The 20,295-nt window shown below is 38.5% G+C and overlaps 1 protein-coding gene and 1 long non-coding RNA gene across 5 annotated transcripts in view; one reads left to right on the top strand and one right to left on the bottom strand.

Moving 5' to 3' along the window:
• DAB1 (DAB adaptor protein 1) overlaps window positions 1-20,295 on the top strand; it is a 1,258,287-nt gene that overhangs the window by 697,071 nt on the left and 540,921 nt on the right. The window lies entirely within an intron of this gene.
• On the bottom strand, window positions 1,194-19,925 carry LOC105710330 (uncharacterized). 2 transcript variants are annotated; one of them, XR_001105748.2, is made up of 3 exons: window positions 19,885-19,925; window positions 1,628-1,777; window positions 1,194-1,308 (listed from the first exon to the last, which is right to left on the bottom strand). It is a non-coding gene; the product is annotated as an uncharacterized LOC105710330 (long non-coding RNA). The 2 variants fall into 2 exon arrangements; XR_010340688.1 differs by lacking the exon at window positions 19,885-19,925 and adding an exon at window positions 2,577-2,665.

The following is a 20,295-nucleotide window of genomic DNA, read 5'->3' as shown; positions in this document are numbered from 1 at the left end:
GGTAATTTCTTAGTTAACAAAAGATACCCATTTTTCTCACTTCCTTGTCAGTTACACATGCAGTGACTCAAAATAATTTGAAATCATATATTATTATTTTTGCCACAGCTTTGAATGGTAGCAGGAAATAGTCTTTATAAAATAAGTGCTTGAATCAGCGAGTTTATTCTTTCAGTATTACAATTGAATCCCGTATTTCAAATCTAGACAAACACGCTCCCCTCCCATTTTAGACTGTGTTATTTTAAAGCTTCTCAGTAATTTTTATTCATTTGTTTGTTTTCCCAATTCATGTAATTACCCAAGGCAACAATGGGGTGATGAAATGTTCATTCTACAATATTTTTTGAAGAAAATCAGCATTCTGGTCATTAATTAGACACACTTGATCTATATTGGCTGAGCCGATATTGATTCTTCCCACTGCTCTCCAAGAAAGCTGAAGCACCCCCTGAATTTTTGAGAACAGCTTATCTGAGGTCTGAGAGAGCAACATGAGAGAAGGGAGGTGTGCCAGGTTTTCAAAGGAAGGAAGGCATCACAATTGAAATGCTACAGCTGCAATTTTGAAGCAAGTTCTTAGCATTTTGCCCCTCGTTCCCTGCTGTATCCCAAGCATGCAACTCATGGCCTGCACGTAGCAGATGCTCCATAGGTCTTTGTGACTGGCAGGTTGGAGAGTTGTAGAGTGGATGAGTGGGCTCAAAGGAATCCCATTGTCATAATGAATATAGAACTTTTGTTTGCGGCTCTGCCCTACTCGTATTGTAGATGAGAAACATGAGGACAGAGAGGAGAAGTTCAACTCCCAAGGCCATCAGTGGCAGCAATGGGCCTGAAACAGAGATTTTCTGACAACTGGCTGGAGGGCAGAGGACACTGCTCTTTGTTCTCATGTGCTGAGTAATAGGACTTGGGCTTGAGGTAGAGGTAGCTGAAAATAAGCGCAGCTCCAAGGGTTTATCTCCAGCTCTTTCTTTTCTACAGCTTGCATTTCTTCAACCTTCAGAATAAAAATGGTTGGTGTGGAGAGCAGTCATGATAAACTGAGAGAGTGCTCTTCCTCTTGCTGGACAAAATTCCAAGGAGTTTCTGTTTTGCAGGAAATGAGGCCAGGGAGGGAGGCAGAGCCCAATCCCAGAAGCAGAAGGCCTTACAGGATGTGATGAGGAACTTAAGTCTCCTCAACCGTGTCCAGTCGTCCTTCTATGCCCTCTGGCAGGAAGCTGGGAATGCTAGCTGCTCAGGAAAAGTATGTGAGCTGAAGAATAAACACAATAAAAGCCAGAGGTAGAGACAGGAGCCAGTCTAAGCCAGGAAAACATTAAGAAAATGTCAAACTATGAGGGGTGAAGTGTGTTCTCTTCTTTCAGCCATAAGTGTGAGGTCATTTGCTATGTATGGTTTGGCCATTTGACGCCTCCAAACCGCATGTTGAAATTTGATCCTAATGTTGAAGGTGGGGGCAGTGGGAGGTGTTTAGGTCATGGGGGTGGATCCCTCATGGATAGATTAATACCCTCCCTCAAGGTGAGTGAGTTCTCACTCTTAGTTCCAATGAGAGCTGGTTATTAAAAAAAGCTTGGCATGCCCACCCCCACCCCCCATCCCCAGGCTTCTTTCTCACCACTTGATCTCTGCACACTCCAGCTTCCCTTCACAGTCCACCATGAGTGGAAGCAGCCAGAGGCCCTCACCAGATGCCCAGTCTTCCAGCCAGAGGAATTGCGAGGCAGTTAAGCTCTTCTCTTTGTAAATTACTCAGCCTCAGTCGCTCCTTTATAGCAACACAAAATAAGACACCACTATTGTTAGGAAGAAGAGATTTGGTGACAAAGAAAATGACTTCTTCTAGTCTAATGAAGAAGAGAAGTACCTGTGCATGGAAACCAGAATGCATGTGATAGGCACTGGGGTAGAGCAAGAGTTTGTATCCCAGGCTGTGCTTAAGAATCACCTAGGAGCTTTTTTTTAAATGTCCGGGCTCTTTCCCTAAAATTGAATCCCAATCCTGAAGATGGAAAGCTGACTTTAAAAAATAATAATAATCTATCCAAGTGATTTTGATATACAGTGAGGGTTGGTATCACTGCAATAGAGAAAAGCCCAAAGTAATATGTGTACTGTTGTCTCAACCTAGGGTGATCATAGCCACTGAATAACCTGAAGAGCATCACATAAATAGGCTCTGGAACTTCATAAGAACCTACTCATTCAGAATTTCCAGAAAATAGAGATCTGAAATCTCTCTTTTGGGGAAGCCCCCAAGGTGGCTCAGATGACCAGGCAGGTTTGGGAACCAGTCTGCTAGAGCAGCTCTGTCCAGTAAAAATATAATGTGACCCACATGTATAATTCTACAGTCTCCTTTAGCCACATTTAAAAAGTAAAAAGAAATAAGTAAAATTAATTTTCATAATATATTTTATCTAACACGGTCTATCTGACATCATTTCAACACAGGATTAATATATAATTATTGCTTAGCTTTTTTACATTCTCATTTTTTCATACTAGGTCTTTAAAATGTGATAGGAGTTTGATACTTAGAACTCCAGACCACGCTGCACACTTACCCAGGGCAGGGCTGTCCGTAGTTCACCTCTGCATCCCCGGCGCCTGGTGCCAGGCCTGACATGGCAGAATTTCCCATGCTTGGGGACATGATCTTGGTTTCTACATTCCAAACTATGGAAACCATGGGAACAGAAGCATAGAGGGACAGCACAATATAATAGGCTGGTGGCGGTGGGAGTGGGGGTGGGGCAGCAGAAGGGAGAGGTAAGCAGTGCAGGAAAGGGGTTTGGAGAGGAAGACAGGCCCGGGGCCCAGTCCTTTTTATTATTATTAATTTTTTCTTGCTTCATGAACCTACCACCAGGTTTTAAGAGTAAGTAGGAAGGACTTCAAATTCATTCAATTTTTTTTCCTAGATGTCAGAGCTCCAAGGCCTCTAGGACGTGTATTTGGTTTATTGAGGCAGTCAATTCTGCCTCAGGCAGGTTGACTAAATGGGCCTCTTTTTCTTGGGAACCAGAGCAATAATTACGAGAGACTTTGCTGACATTAAGAATCTATTAAGCATATGCTTTTTCAGTACAATTTCAACTTCAGATTTTGTCAAGGTCCTCAGAAGCCTCACTGTGGGTGCATCAGATAGATTTTAAGACAATAGTAACACGGATTCGAACGATCCCATCTGTCAAAATCTGTCCTGCTTTCTTGGCACTAGTTGACTGACAAAGTTTGTCATGGGTCAGTTGAGGGATTTGTCACTGACTTGTCATCAAGTTCAGAGACCAACTGTTCCAAACCAGGGTCTGGGTGATTTAATGGGACACTAAACATTTTGTGATTTAGTGGGACATGGAGCAATTAATGGCAGTGCGGGAACATAGCAGGAGAGGTTGAAGTCAGACCATAACCTACTGTGGAGCTAATGTTTGCTGATCAAAGGACAGGCCTAGCTGTTTGCAAACTGAAGTCTATCCGGGAAAGCAAGCCACAGAGTGGATAAGACAACTGCTGCTATAGGTTTCTAAGCCATGCTTCCAGGACTCCACGTTTTTCACAAATATCTATGGGGAGCAAAGGGAAGCTTGAGTCCTTTCATTCCCAAGTCAAGCAGAGCATACCCATTTTCACCAGTTTTATCTTTTTGGATTTCATCATAAGATTGCCTTTTAAATTAATAAAAAAATTTCCACAGCACCTGAAAAGCTTGAGAAAACATAGATATAGACAATGGGTAGCGGTATGACTGAGTGTTCTCATCAATAATGTCCAACAAGATATAACAGTAGAATCCTAGTAACACAATAGAGTCTACAAATCATGACTTCAGGCAACTAGGTAGGTAGGTAGGTAGCTGCAGGGAACTAAATCCTTCATTAGTTCATGATTCATTCTTTCATTCAACAAAAATATATTTTTCACTTGTTATGACCTAGATATAATGATGGCACTGGGAATACAGCTATGTATAGGTAGATATGTTCCCTGCCTTCATGTTATTTATATTGTTGTAGGAAAGACACAATAAATGTGGACACAATTAAATACAATTGTTGTAGCTTGAGGTTAGAAAATTAACGCAGTGGCAGGAATTATGAGGGAGGAGTCCCACTTTAGAAAAGGTGGTCAGGAAAGGCTTGGCTTAGGAGATGCCCTTAAGATGAAGCCTGAAGGATATAAAGGAGCGAGCTATGCAGGAGGCTTGGGGACGAGCATTTTAGGCAGAGAACACAGTTGGTGCAAACACCTGTGGCAGCATCTGGTATAATTACAGAAAGTGAGAAGACTCTGTAAGGCCTGAATGAAAAGAGTTTTTGTGACATGATTTTGCAGCATAGTGAGGACCCAGGTCACACAGGCTTTACAGAGTCCATGGTATCCTCTAAATACAATGAGAAGCCTTTGCAAAGCTTCAGAAGAGAGACATGTTATCTCATTTACACTTTTCAAAGCTGCTTCCATCAGCACATGGCACCAGTGGGAGAGCAAGGGCAAGCAGAGCCTTCTCCTAGAGACTGGTGGGCAGGTTACCAAGCCAGAGACTCTAAACGAGGAACACAACAGGACTCCTGTTCTTAGAGAGCCAAGACCCAAGGCAAAACACACACCAAAAAATCCCCACTACGTTAGAGCGTAAGCATTCCCTTATGAACCGGGAGGGTGTGATGCCTATGGTCAAGTATGGCTGAAGCCACAACAGGGCTCGCTCCTCAGGGTCAAATTGATCCCATAGCCTGGAGCAGGGTTGAGCTGAAAAGTCAATGGGATCTGCAGGACGAGGAAGAGACCAGCCCAGTACTTGGAAAGAAGAGCTGCAACAGACTTTAATCCACCTTGAGAGTGACTACATGCTGGCAGTCAACACAGACTCACATCAAATCCACTTTCCCCACAAATTGCATCCACATTTTTGCAATTTGGTGTGTATTGATTTTCTCCGAGAGACCTCTTGTTGAGTTATTTAACTGCCACCATTGTAAAGGGCAGCAAGTAATTTTCAGTGCAGACCCACTTCTTTTGAAGTCTGCACTGAAACTCCAATCCAGTCCAGTCCTATAATTTCATTTCAGAGCACTCCTGGATGATTATATTACCCAAATCTGGGCATTATTGCAGAATGAATGGTTAACCATGAGGACAGAGAGAGCATTAGATCTTCTTTTCCATCTCAAAATAATATATCAAGCAGGAGTAAAGTAACAACGTAGAGGCATTCAGAACTGAGGCATTCTTTATGCTTCTTTGAAGCAAAGGTGGACTGGCAAGTGTCCTCAATATTTACAATAGAATTAGTTCTCCTGATTTTATGTTGATATTCCTCAAATCCATTGACATTTATCACAGAGGTCACGAGATTAGAATCATATCTGAAGCTATGTTTACTCTAGTGCTATTTTGTAAGACAATGATCATTTCTTCTGTCACTGCTCTGTATATAAAATCTCATCCACCAGAGGATCTATAGGGATTCCTGTTCTCCTGCTTTTTAAACTGACAATTAAAGTTTTGTTTTTTTTAAGTTTTGCATGCATTTTTATTTTTTTAACTTTGGCTGCAAGGAAGCTGAATGGTACATAGGTAGGTGGATAGGTAGGTAGATAGTTTTTTCCAAGCTCAACCACAACAATCACATGACCCTTACAATTTGTGTGTGCATACATATATATACATATATATATTTACCTGCTATGAATTTTCTATTTCTGTTTTCTGTTTCTAGTCCATATTTCTGGTTTCAACAACCTCACTCTGTTTTATTAGTATTTTACTGTAAATGTTTTAAGTCATCTAAATTTTTTTGGAAAGCATTGAAAAGTAAAAAGAAAAAAAATCATTAAACTTTCATGCTTTCATTCATAAAATATTATACCTGGTGTTATAGGAGCATAGGTTCTCTATAAGAGTCCACCTGAGTGAGAAGCATAGTGAAAGTGGAGGTTTTGGCATAAGGAAAGAAATCTGACTTCTGAAATACGGTGAGGGCAATGGGACTGCAGTATAGATTAGACAGAGAATGGTGGTTTCACATTAACAAGGTGTTTGGAAGGCAGGTGGTATGGTGATATGTATCACCATATTATAAGCCTTTGGAAAAATGTATTATCCTCTAGGGTGAAAGCATTTTGATATGATGAAAGAGAGCTTGGTCTCCGGAGCGAGAGAACAGGGTTCAGAACCTCAGCTGTGTCCCTAATGAACTCTATGTACATTTTTGGCAAGTTATCAGTCATCATAGTCTCAGTTTCCTTTCTGTCAAATGGGGATCATGGTAGATATTGCCTACTAGTGTTACTATGGGTTACTAAATGAGTTAATACCTATAAAGTGGCTATAGCAATGAGTGGTACCTAGTAAGCATTTAATAAACGTTAACTGGTATAGCTGTTGTTATTCTCTTGCTAGGCACTTTACCTGTGCCGTCTTAATTTTCTCTCACATCTCTGTGAAGTGGACTGCCCTTTAAATGAGGCTCCGAGAAGTTGAATCCCAGAGTCAAGAAGCTTGGATTTCAGCAAGAGCTATTTGACTCCAAAGCCCATGGTGCTCTCACTCTGATATGCTTAACACATCCTACAAGATGAAGTAAATAGAAACTCTCTTACTGATGCATACCACAAACAGGATAGAAGCAAGTCACGGTAGTGACTCATTCATTCAAAAATTATCTATGAATGCTTTACTTTGGACCATTCACATGGCAAACAAAGATAAGGCTCCTTGCAAGCTCTGCCCTCAAAAGGCTTCCAAATGGGAAAGATAAACCAAATTATAGTGTAAAAAATGCCAGATCATGATATATACAATGATATGAGGCAATAAAGAGAAAGATCATGTAATCCAACTTAATAGAGTCAGAATCTGGAAGAATGACTATTCGTCCAGAATACTGTCCAGTACCCTACAGGCTCTTCTTTAAAGAAGTTGTGGTGTACCATAAGACAGCAGAAAAATGTTTCTGCTCCTTTAAGAATCTCCATGCCCACACCATCCTGTCCCTAAGCCCAGGGAAGCAAACCTAACTGCTTATGCGAAATGTTACCTGATAGTTTCCAATATTCAGTTTAAACTGAATTCAGTTTAAACTTAGATGGTTTATAAGAGCCCAACTGTTAAATTATCAGGAATTTTGGGAGCCTGTTTAACAGCCATTGTTAAAAATTAAATTATATGAAACAACATTTAAATAAATTATATTGAAAACAAAGGTAATTAATACTCCAAATGTATCGCCTCCTGGTTATTTCACTACTAACTATGCACTTGAAGTTATTTACATCTATTGTATGTAGCCTGTAGAAATGCTTTATAATGGTTTGCTACTGTTGCACATCTCTTCCCAGCTCCATATTTAGTGACATCCTATTGGTAGCATGAAATCAGCCATGCTGGGATTATTTGCACCACAGAAATAAGCAAATGCTACAAATCAGGGCTTTGGTTTTTCTCATAGAGCTGGTTGTTAAATTTTATAGCATACCATTGGCTATCAGTCATTACACCTGCTCTTTCCTGCCATTTGCCCTCCCTCCCTCTCTGCTTTATTTAACACTCATTTTCTTTCATTCTTCAATTTGTTCATATCGTGCCACTTCAGCTCCCTTACTGGTCTACACTTTTATATTTATATTTCAGTCCTCTTGTTTTTCTGATTATATCTTTTCCTTCTTCACCTAGAACTTCTCTTGGCCTAGAATGTATTTTGCATAGTCCTGGTACTTGATTTACCTGGTACTTAAATCAAAAGTAAGTCTCCCATCACCTCACTTACTGGGTTTGGAGGGACTGATCTGAAAATATTGGCCAACACCAACAAAAGCAAAAGGTCCTCTGCTCATGAAGAAACAATCGGAGCCTAGCCTTGAACCTAGGCCCTGGTCCCTGACTTTGCTGTTTTCTGTTACCAGGGCACTCTGTGATATTATGCCATGCTTTTTAATGCCTTTCTATATCATTTAATTGGATTGCAGCACACTAAACATTTGAAAATAATTCAAGCACAAGCTGCCAGCCTCTCTTAATGAACATTCTGTGTGTCATTGTTTGCCAAGAAAGTCATTCATTGGATAAAAATCAGGAGATTCAATGAAGAAATAAAATTTATTTTTCTTTCTGTCTCTTCATGATATAATTGCTTGTTTCCCCAAGTAATATTTTTGTCTCTCTCCCTCTAGTCATGTATGGACTGTTTTTCCAGCATAGAAGAGATTAACTGAATGGCTCTTCATAAATATCATATTTAATTTAATGCCATTACATTCGATCACATATTAAAGAATACAAGATGCTACTGGGTTCCAGTGTAAGCTAGATTTCCACAAATTTGTTTCCTTAAGCATGCAGATGGCATATGTTCTGTCCATACAATCCATGTTGGTTCACATGCCCAACATAATAATTTGGAACATGGATCCTAGAGGGAAATGATATGTCACAATTTACACACTGCACATAGTAAGGATAGAGAAAAAGGAACATAGGTTCCTAAGCTCTTCCTTCAGTACATGACAAAGCTGAGACCCAGAAAGGCTGTCATATCAAAAATAGCAATGAGATTCTTTGAAAGTAAATTTTAATAGTAATACCTTTGGCTTGATAGGACCCAATATTCTATTGCTTTCCTAAAATGCATCAAAATATTGGCATATGCCCTCCCATTATTGCATGCATCTCAGGATATAATAGCATGTATTTACTCTGCATTCTCAACTAGTCTATGAATACTTTAATCCTAAGGTGCTGTGTTAGTTACTCGCTGATTTCTTACCACTCATCACAGAGCATAGCACAAAATAGAGGCTTTGTATACTCATATTCCTATCAGTACTTGATAAGCGTGTATTGAATGAATAGATATTTGTTTATCTGTTTCCCGGAGAGACATGGGTAAATGAACACGAACATTGATGTATACAAATATTTTTATCTCTCATTTAAGAAATAACAAGGAGGAGTGAGAGTTACAATCACTAATGAAGCTTATGATCCTATTTTGGTGGTTGCGTTTTGCAGGGGAGCAATATCTTGAACTCCATGATTTGTCTGGTTTTGCTATTAAGTACACATTTGTTTCAGATTGTTATAGCTTCCTGATGAATTAACCTTTTCTTTAGTTATTATTATAAGATACTTGTCTTTACCTCTAGTAATATTGTCTTGAAATCTATTGTATCAGGTATTAATTTAGTCACAACATATTTTATTTAGTGTTTGCATTGTATAGCTTTTTTTTCATTCTTTCACTTTCAACTTCTCTATGTTTTTGTATTTCAAGGGCATTACATGTAAATGACACATAGTTAGGTCTTACCCCATTATTCAATCTTTATAATGATTATATAATCTTTGCTTTTTACATAGTATTTAGTCCATTTACATTTAATAAAATTAAGATAGAGTTGGATTTAAATCTTTCATCTTGGTATTTGTTTTTTATTGTTCTATCTGTTCTTTGTTCCTCTATTCTTTTTTTTTTTTTTTGAGATGGAGTCTTACTCTGTCACCTAGGCTGCAGTACAATGGCACGATCTCAGCTTACTGCAACTTCTGCTTCCTGAGTTCAAGCAATTCTCCTGCCTCAGTCTCCTGAGTAGCTGGGATTATAGGTGCATGCCACCGCGCCCAGCTAATTTTTGTATTTTTAGTAGAGATGGGGTTTCACCATCTTGGCCAGGCTGGTCTTGAACTCCTGACCTCGTGATCCACCTGCCTTGGCCTCCCAAAGTACTGGGATTACAGGTTGAGCCACTGTGCCCAGCCTCCTCCATTCTTTTAAGTTGGACTTCCTTTTGGTTACCCAAGTACTCTTAAGTATTTCATTGTTATCTCTATTGACTTTGCCTATACTTTTTGTGTTAATTTTTAGAGCTTGCTATATAAATTGTCTATGCACCTTTACTTACATTCTACCTTCAAATAAAATTGTTACTTATATTATGCTAATTTGTGAATAATGTAATAGCCCAATAATTGTATAATTCTATTAACCCTATCCCTTTCTCTTTGTGATCTACTGTCATATATTTTACTTCTACATATGTTATACTTCCATATGCTATAACTGTTTTTGATTTAAGATGTCAATAGTCCTTTAAGAAAGTATTTGTGTGTATATTTTTAATGTGTTCTATCTGGTATCATTTCCTTTCAGCCTGAATAACTTATTTAGCATTTCTTTTTCTTTTCTTTCTTTCTTTTTTTTTCTTTTTTTTGAGACAAAGTCTTACACTGTTACCCATGCTGGAGTGCAGTGGCACAGTCTTGGCTCACTGCAATCTCTGCCTCCGGGGTTCAAACAATTCTCCTGACTCAGCCTCTCAAGTACCTGGGACTACAGGTGTGCGCCACCATGCCCAGCTAATTTTTGTATTTTTAGTAGAGACAGGGTTTCACCATGTTAGCCAGGATGGTCTCGATCTCCTGACCTCGTGATCTGCCCACCTCAGCCTCCCAAAGTGCTAGGATTACAGGTGTGAGTCACTGCACCCAGCCACTTTAGCATTTCTAGTAGTGTAATTCTGCTGGCAACAAATTGTCTCCATTTTTATTTATCTGAATATTTAGTTACTTTCCTTCATTTTTGAAAATATTTTTGCTGAAATAGAGAATTTTAGATTGACAGTCCTTTTTCAACTTTAAGTGCCTTAAAGTACTTCCATTGCCTTCTGCTCTCCCATGATTCCCTTGAGAAGGCTTCCATTTATCTTATTGTGTTTCCCACTTACGTTGTGTGTCTGTGTGTGCGTGTGTGTGTGCACACGTGTGCATCCTGCTGCTTTTAATATTTTCTTTTTATCTGGTTTTTTAGGAATTTAGCCATGATATGTGTAGGAGTGGTTTCTTTCTATTTATTCTACTTGGAATTCACTGAACTTCTTGGCATACACCTTTTAAAAAATCAAATTTGGAAAATGCTTCAGCTCATAATTAATAAAAAAAAAATTTCTACCCTATTATCTCTCTCCTCTCATTCTGAAATTATAATTATACGTAAGAGTGACTGCTCAATATTGTTATATAGGTCCATGAGGCTCTGTTTACTATTTTTGCAATTTTTTCTCTTAGTTTTAGATTTCTATTGGCCTCTGTTGAAGTTCACTAATACTTTATTCATTATGCCCATTCTACTGTTAATCCCATCCAATGATTTTTAAATTTTTCAATTTCAGAATTCATATTTGCTTCTTTGTTACAGTTTTCAAATCTCTTCTGAAATTCCCCATTTCTTTGCTCATTTTTTCCAACTTTTTTCTGTAGATTGGAAAAATATTTATTATAGTTAAAGTCCTTATTTGTGAATTCTTATTTTTTGTCATCTATAAGTCAATTGAATTCTCACTTTTTTATCATCTGTAAGCCAATTTTCTTTGCTGAGTTTTCTTTTAACTATAAGTTAAATTCTACTTTTTTGCCTATCTTATTATCTTTTGTTGTATGAGGGACATTTTGCTCAGCAAAATTCTGGGACAAGAAAATTACCTGATAGAAATGGCACTGTTTGTGTTTGGGGATCATCCAGATTTAAACCTGAAGTGTCAGCAGAAATGTATCAAAAGTCTGCCTGGTTCTTTATTATACATGCAAAAACTGACCTTCTCTATCAACTCCCTGATCCTAACCTAAACAACTGGTCCTAGATACGAAAATATGATTTTGTTATTAATCCTTATAGCCCTTTCTCTATTCTTTAGTAACCAGCACAGTGCTCAGTGAAAATTAATGTTTGTTACCCTTCAATTCAAATCTAAAAGCCTATGTATGCACTTCTATGCATGTATCTGGATATCAATGTATGTAGTAGGAGGCAGAATGCTTCGGTAAAAAGAGTATTAACCTAAAGACCTTGATTTGAAACTGACTGAAAATCTTACTGGCTCTGTCATCTTGAGGAAGTCATTTGGCTTATCTAAACTTCAGTTGCCTCCTTTTTCCCAAGAAACAAATGAATGGGAAAATGTGTTTTGTATACTTAGCACAGTGCCTGGTGCATAAATATTTTAAAAATATTAAAAGGTCTGGTCTAATCTGAGTTAAGAAAAAAGTTGATAAAATGTAAATTAATGTGATACTATTATTTCCAGCAAAAATCATGGATGCTCAGAGTACATTTGGATAAGGAATTGGTCTGAGACAGGTGCATCTTGGACAATATCAGTGATTATAATAGTGGCATACAGTAGTAGCATAAGTAAGGTGGGCTTTTGGAGAGACTAAGGAGGCTTATGTTAAGATTAGAGTTCTCTAGTTTCGTGGAAAGAGCACTGGATTAGAACACAGGAGACAGAATTCTTTTATGTCTTCATTTCTTACCTAGAAAATTACGATACTAATATTACTAATCTTACAAGGTTGAGGTGAGTATTAAATGGGATCCTGCCTATAAAGACCATGGATTGAGGATATTATATGTATTAAATACTCATAATATAGTCATTATAATTCGCAATTATAATTTACTTAACCTCCCTAAAATGATGATAGTAATTCCTGCTTATAAAATGTTCATAGTAAGTGAAATTACATTTGAGAAAGTATGTTTGAGATAGTAATTCCTGCTTATAAAATGTTCATAGTAACATGAAATTACATTTGAGAAAGTACTTTTGTAAACTGAAAAGCACTACATAATTGCAGAGTTTTTATTTTTAGTTAGGTAAATGTCTGAACATTCACAAGTTCTGTCACAGAAGTCAAGCTCTGTGCGGACAGAAAATATATCTTCCTTATTTACCACTATACAATAATAGATGATCAGCAAATACTTTCTGATCAAAAATGGATCACTTCAGCTGCAGAGTTTCTGCTTACCTGGGCCTTTCTCAGAGTTCTAATGCTTTGGAAGGTTCCCTAGTTTATTCTGGTGGAGTCCTGATGCTTCATTTGGTGCAGTAGTTACATCTAAATAAATTAGATGAACCATAGACCTTCTTGGATAAAGCCTGGATTGTTCAAGTCATAATTTTCCATTGGAAAGTCCAATCTGAAAGCATACTTCAGTACAGCCCTCTCAGATATTTCAGCCATTGATTTTGTAGATTTTCTAAAATCTTACAAAATGAACAAATTTCCTAGATGACCTTTCCAAATTCTTTAGATACAAACAGTCCCTACAATACTATGTAAGGCCAGAGTGATTATCTTTCTTTCTTATAAAAATGGTATTTAAGGCTGGGTATGGTGGCTCACCCTTGTAATCCCAGCACTTTAGGAGGCTGAGGTGGGTGGATCATGAGGAGTGGTCAGGAGTTCAAGAGCAGCCTGGCCAATGTAGTGAAACCCCATCTGTACTAAAAATAGAAAAATTAGCTGGGCGGGGTGGCGGGTGCCTGTAATCCCAGCTACTCAGGAGGCTGAGGCAGGAGAATTGCTTGAACCCAGGAGGTGGAGGTTGTAGTGAGCTGAGATCGCACCACTGCACTCCAGCCTGGGCAACAGAGCAAGATTCTATCTTGAAAAAAAGAAAAAACTATTTAAAATTGTTAAAACAATGAACTATATAAAATAGCTTTTAATGAAATACAGTAGTCTCCCCCATTTGTTCCCCCAGTTTTTGTTCCTCTAATGCAACAAATTTTTACTCTTTTAACTGTTTTTTCCTTTGTGGTATGTGTGTGAGTATCTATATTTTTAAATATATTTAAATATATTATATGTATATATGTATATATATTTTATATACACATATGTGCATAATATATATTTAATATATTAAATATATATTAAAATGTAAATATATAATATATATATATATTTTTTTCTTTTTTGAGATGGACTCTTCCTCTGTTGCCCAGGCTGGAGTGCAGTGGCATGATCTCAGCTGACTGCAACCTCTGTCTCCCAGGTTCAAGCGATTCTCCTGCCTCAGCCTTGAGTAGCTGGGACTACAGGTGTTCACCACCACGCCCAGCAAATTTTTGTATTTTTAGTAGAGACAGGGTTTCACCATGTTGGCCAAGATGGTCTCGATCTCTTGACTTTGTGATCCGCCCACTTCGGCCTCATGAAATGCTGTGATTAGAGGCATGAGCCACCATACCTGGCCCTCTGGTATATATTTTTATGTTCCATAGTATAACATAAAAATGCAGTGTAATAATATGCTTATACTCATATCTAGTTGAACACTTTTGAAACTATATCTTGCTCTGGTGACTGCAGATTTAAATTTCTTCTGTCACCATCCACACTTCTCCTATCTTTTCAATACATTTATTTCAAGTTATATCAATAGTCAGTTTTACTTTATTATGACTGTCTTGCAACTGTGGTTTACCTTAGAGTCCCAGTTTTTATGTCATAATTATATTTCCTTTCTCCTACAGATTTTCACTTTTCCTAGAAGTAATAGTTGCATCCTTTTTTTCAATTTCCTTAGCTTTCTTTGTCTACTAGTATTTTTTTTTCAAATACTCCAACAGATCTCTCAAGTACTTAGTATTTCTTCCAATCACCTTGTGCAGTTCCAAACTTTCCTATAGCTCTTTTTGTTCCTGATGATCTCACTCCTGCAGTCCCATCCCATATTCTACTCCAGTATTAATTCATTGATTACTAGGCTTGGTGTGTTGCTGTTTTGGAATATCCCATGATTACTCTTCTGTACTAAATTTTCTGTGCTCATTTTGCAGAAGTACATACTAACTCATCTCTCTATGATTTTTTGTGTAGAAGGTACAATTTTTGATCCTTGAATGTTTGAAAATATCTTTATTCAGTCGGGCTCAGTGGCTTGTGCCTATAATCTCAGCACTTTGGGAGACCCAGTCAGGCAGATCCATGAGGTCGAGAGTTCGAGACCAGCCTGGCCAACATTGTGAAACTCTGTCTTTACTAAAAATACAAAAATCAGCCAGGAGTGATGGCGGATGCCTGTAATCCCAGCTACTTGGGAGGATGAGGCAGGAGAATTGCTTGAATCTGGGAAGCCGAGTTTACAGTGAGCCAAGATCGTACCACTGCACTCCACCCTGGGTGACAGAGCAAGACTCCATCTCAAAAAAAAAATAATAAAATCTTTGGTCTGTCTTTATCTTTGATTCATTATTTGGTGGAATGCAGACTTTGGGTTGTAAATCATTTTTTCTAAATAGTGTTTCATTGATTCCTAGCATTTCGTATTGCTTTGCAAAGATTAGTGTCATTTTCTTTCCATATTCTTTGTGAGCAGTTTTGGTCTGGGTGGTTGGTTTATTTTTGTTTTGTTTGCTTGTTTGTTTATTTTGTTTTATCTTTTTCTCTCTTTAAGTTTTTATGTTCAACTTCTCATACTTGTTATTCTGAAATCTCGCAGTAATATGCTTTGTTGTAAGCCTTTGCCCCTAAATCATTGTATTGGATTCTCAAGGGGTACTTTTAATTTAGAAACTTACGTCTGTAATTCCAGGCAATTTTCTACATAATTTCGTGGACAACTTTCTCCTCTATGTTTTTTCTATCTTCTTTTCCCTTTGTCTTCCCCCACCAAAAGCTCCGTTTAGTCAAATCTTTTTTGTTTCCTGAGTTGATCCTCTAATTCAAAATCTTTTCTCTCCTCTTGCCATTCCTTTGCCTTTGGTGTTTCTTCCTGTGATGATTTCTAAACTTTATCTTCGAACCCTTTTAAAGATATTTTTAAAAATTTAAATGATCATACTTTTCATTTATAGAACTCTTTTTTCTCTAATTATTCTTTTTTCTTTTTCTTTCATTCTTTTTTTTCTGCTCTGTCATACAGGTTGGAGTGCAGCGGCATGATCTCGGCTCACTGCAACCTCTGCCTGCCTCCCAGGTTCAAGTGATTCTCATGCCTCAGCCTCCCAAGTAGCTGGGACTATAGGCATGCACCATCACAGCTGGCTAATTTTTTGTATTTTTAGTAGAGACGAGGTTTCACTATGTTGGCTAGGCTGGTCACAAACTCCAGGCCTCAAGTAATCCACCGCCTTGGCCTCTCGAAGTGCTGGGATTACAAGCGTGAGCCACTGCACCTGGCCTAATTGTTCCATTTTTAGAGATATGGTATCTTTTCATCCATGAATGTGATAAGAGTCCTTTCAAAATTATGCTTTTTTTCTATGTTCCCTGAAATATCTTTGCTTTCATTGGCTCTATTTTCTGCTTATTGTAGACTGAGAATTTCTTATTGGAAACTTTCCTCAATGTCAGCTGCTCACTGGCTGTTCATATACAAGTGCAAAGCAATTACAAGCTGGTTGGAAACTAGGAGAGTGGGGTTAGGATGAGAGCACGGAGAACTTTATCAACAAATAGACTTCGCTCTTGTCAGCTAACTTTTTTACTGTATGTAACTGCCTTTTCTCCCTCCTTCCAAATATCGATATCCTTAGGTATTTTCTCTGGAACCAATCTATTTCTCTATAGAAGAGTCCTTTAATCTCTTGCTTGAGAAGAGGCAAGAGTCTACTTTATGGTATTCTGATAATACACAGGGAATGGAGTGTATTAGTCAGGGTTCTCTAGAGGGACAGGACTAATAGAATAGACGTATATATAAAAGGGAGTTTATTAAGAAGAATTGACTTACATGATCACAATGTGAAGTCCCACAATAGGCAGTCTGCAAGTTGAGCAAGCCGGTCTGAGTCCCAAAACCTCAAAGTAGGAAATCTGACAGCACGGCTTTCGGTCTGTGGCTGGAGGCCTGAGAGTACCTGCCAAATCACTGGTATAAGTCTAAGAGTTCAAAAGCTAAAGAACTAGGAGTCCAACGTTTGAGGGCAAGAAACATCCAGCACCAGAGAAAGATGACGGCCGGAAGACTCAGCCAATTTAGTCCTTTCACGTTCTTCTGCCTGCTTTATTCTACATGCGCTGGCAACTGTTTAGATAGTGTCCAGCCAAAATGAGGGTGGGTCTGCCTCTCCCAGTGCACTGACTCAAATGTTAATCTCCTTTGGCAACACGCTCACAGACACATCAGGAACAATACTTTGCATCCTTCAATCCAATCAAGTTGATTCTAATTATTAACCATCACAGGTTCAACCCTTGTCAACTTGAACCCATAAACAACTCCTTTGCTCTTCCTTTGCCTTCCACCATGATTGTGAGGACTCCCCAGCCATGTGGAACTGTGGGTCCATTAAACCTCTTTTTCTTGATAAATTATGCAGTCTCAGGTATGTCTTTATTAGCAGCATGAAAACAAACTAACACAGAGGGTTAGAACTGGGGTCTCATATTTTAGGACCCAAATTTCACTTAACTCTATTTCTAGTAGGGCTTCTTCCCTTGCTCTTCACTCTGCCTTGTGGCCCCAGGTTTAGGGTTTCTGGAGCTACCAAATAGATCTTTGGTCTCCTATAAGGATGAGAGAGTACTGATCACCTGACTGCCCTGGGAAAGGAAAGGGCTCTGGCTGTCTAACTGTTCTGTATATAGTCTTAGCCAGATCTCTTTTCAGCCTGGAGCCTCATCCTTGCCTTTCTTGGAATCTAGTGCCTCCAATACCAGCTCTTTCTGAGATGCACTGGGGTTAATTGGCTCTTTTCTCTGTGACACCCTCTCTGTAGGCAATTAGGGTTCACTTTCTGCCCTGTTAGCCCATATCTAATTCATCTTCCAAAAATTTGATAATGTTCTATCTATCAGCCACTCTCCTCTCCTGTTCACTTTCTCTGTATATGTTTGTTTCTTTATAAATACATGATTGTCACTTTGGGCTGGTGTTTTGGGAGGGAATGAGGATAAATGCATCCGTATTTTGTCCATTAAGTTTACCTGAAAGCCTCTACCAGAGTGATTTTTTAAAACAGAGATTTGACTCGTATTATTCCTTACTCCAGATCTTTCAAAGCTTGCTTATAGCTTTCAGCATGAGATGAATATAGTTTAGCTTCCCAAATAAATAAAAGAAAAAAACTTCTCATTCAGCCCCCTGCCAGACTCCCAAGATTCATCAGAAATTGCCTGCTTATGTGAGACTGGTGGGATTATCTGCCGCCCTTTGTGGAGCTGCTGCTCTGTGCAGCACTTGTAGTAGCAGGGTCACAGGTACATCTGCCTTCTTCCTAAAATTGGTTTTGTTCCCCTGGTCACTACTGACTTACCCATGGTGGGCCAGTTAATTACCTCCTTGGACATTTTGAGAACCTGAAAAATTCAGAGGATATTGCAGCTGTGCTCTCGGTGATACAGATCTGAGAAGCAGAGAAAGCTTGTCTGGAGAGGTGGAGAGACATTGTTGGGGAAGTCTTGGTTCTCTGGTTCTATTTCTTTTCTGAAACCTATCTCTGTTACTGCCCTTTGATGTTTGGGTCTCTGAGTATCCCTATAGTGAATGCCCTGCTTAGAACAGTGTGCAACACAGACAGAGCTACCGAATGACTGTGATTTCTTCTAGTTCCTGGAAGACGACATTACATTTCATGCCCACACATCTTCCCAACATCTTTTCTGCTTGACTGTTCTTCTCTCTCTCTCTCTCTTTCATGCTAGATGGCTATGCCAAAACTCAGCTCAAGGACCTGCTCTAGGAAGCTTTCCCTGACTTTCCAGCCTGCTTGAACATCCTTTTCTGAGCATCTTTCTGTCATAGTATTTATCACCAAAATTGGCCGACATTGTTAATTTGCTCTTGTCTTTTAATTTACTCTCCTCTTCCTTAATAAGAGAAACTATAATTACTTTGATTTTGTTTCGTGAATATATACAAAAGAAAGAAAAACTGAGTCTATCAAGAAAACATGCTATCTGCTTCCAGTTGATAGCAGTATAACAATATCTAATAGATGTTTTTCCAAATAAGTTTCTTATTCTTTCCTATTTGAGAGTTAAGCCTAAAAACTGATTTTGGTATAATTTACACTGACTTTTTTCTAATATGGTAATAGAACTTAAGAACAATATATGCATAACAAGCAAACAAAAAAATCAACCTTTGATCTTTGTAGAATAAAGTTCTTATACGAACTTAGAAAAGAAACACCTTAACCCTCAAGTCAAGGAATTTAATTTCTTCTCTACTAGTTCAGGAACCATATCAAAATAGAAACTGGTAGCTTACTGGTAAGCACGTTTAGAATGAGACAGTAAATATCCTTTGTCTTTATTCATTAAAATAAGTATGGGATTCAAAGTTACAGAGAAAGGAAATAAAAAAGAAAATTAACCCTTCTTGGGAAGTAATTATGCTCCAGTCACATGCTAAGTGCTACAGTGTATTTTTGATTATTGAACTTCATCAATCCTGTCGACAGGTGGTTTAATCCAGATGTTATTGGCTGCAAAGAAACTAAGACTCAAGAGATAAAATAACTTGTTAAAGTCATACACCTAGTTAGAATCAGAACATAACCTAAAGCCATGTCATGTTTCTAAGAACTGGCCTTTCCAACTAATACATCATTAAAACAAAACTTCTGTGTTGTAAGTTATAACTGGATGATGGGTATATGAGTTATTCAGAGTCATTTCAGAGTTTTCTCTGTTTTCTCAGTTTTCTATAATGAGCATATATTACTTTTACAATAAAAATTACTTTTAAAAAAAAGCAATTCCCTTAGATCAATAGAAGTGCCGGGGGATTATATTCCTTTGAACAGCTAAGTGTTAATTATAAGGCTCCTTATTTTTTATTAATGTGCAATAGGAGATAGGATTCAGGCAATTTTCCCAAATCCTTACTATTAGTTATCATACAAGCCTCGTAGATAACTTATTTCTCAGCACAGGCATCTGTTCTCTTGTGATTCCAATTTCATGCCCTCAAAGCCCTCTAGGGGCACCCTGTACCCCCACCCACTGCATCTAGGGGCTTTGATGTGGGGTAGCAGGGGGGTCTGTGGCCACCTACCATGTCCGGGGAAGTCTTTCATCTCTCTGAGTTTTGTCAGTACAGTTTTGTCACCTGCAAATAGAGGTCAAGACACTCACCTGGAAGGCTTTGAGAGAATCAGATGAGGGGATTATGCACCCTGACACGTGATGGTGACTCCACATAGCAGCAGCAGGGCAGGGGTGGCAGCGGCAAGAGGCAGGCCAGCAAAGAACTTGGGAGCAGGTGTCTGGGGTAGGGCACCTGCAGGCTTATCTCAACTTGGCCACCTGTCATGTGACTGTGAACAGGTTACTTCATCTCCCTGTGCCTCAGCTGCTTCTTCTGTAAAATGAAGATAAGTGTTTATAGAGTCGATATGAGGAGTAAAGGAATTAATTCAAATTTAGCATTAAGAGCAGAGGCTGGCACTAGTTTGCTGAGGCTAGAAGTTACAGTAATGAGGTCATTTTTGGGGGCCATTATCACAGGGAATACTGTAAGAACTTCCAAATGATTTATTCATTCAA

The sequence above is a fragment of the Aotus nancymaae genome, unplaced genomic scaffold, assembly GCF_030222135.1.
Source record: "Aotus nancymaae isolate 86718 unplaced genomic scaffold, 86718_ANA_hifiasm-v0.15.2.pri h1tg000007l, whole genome shotgun sequence".
NCBI classification, from domain to species: Eukaryota; Metazoa; Chordata; class Mammalia; order Primates; family Aotidae; genus Aotus; species Aotus nancymaae.
The sequence above is the reverse complement of the archived record's forward strand: the minus strand, read 5'-3'. Positions and strand labels throughout refer to the sequence as shown.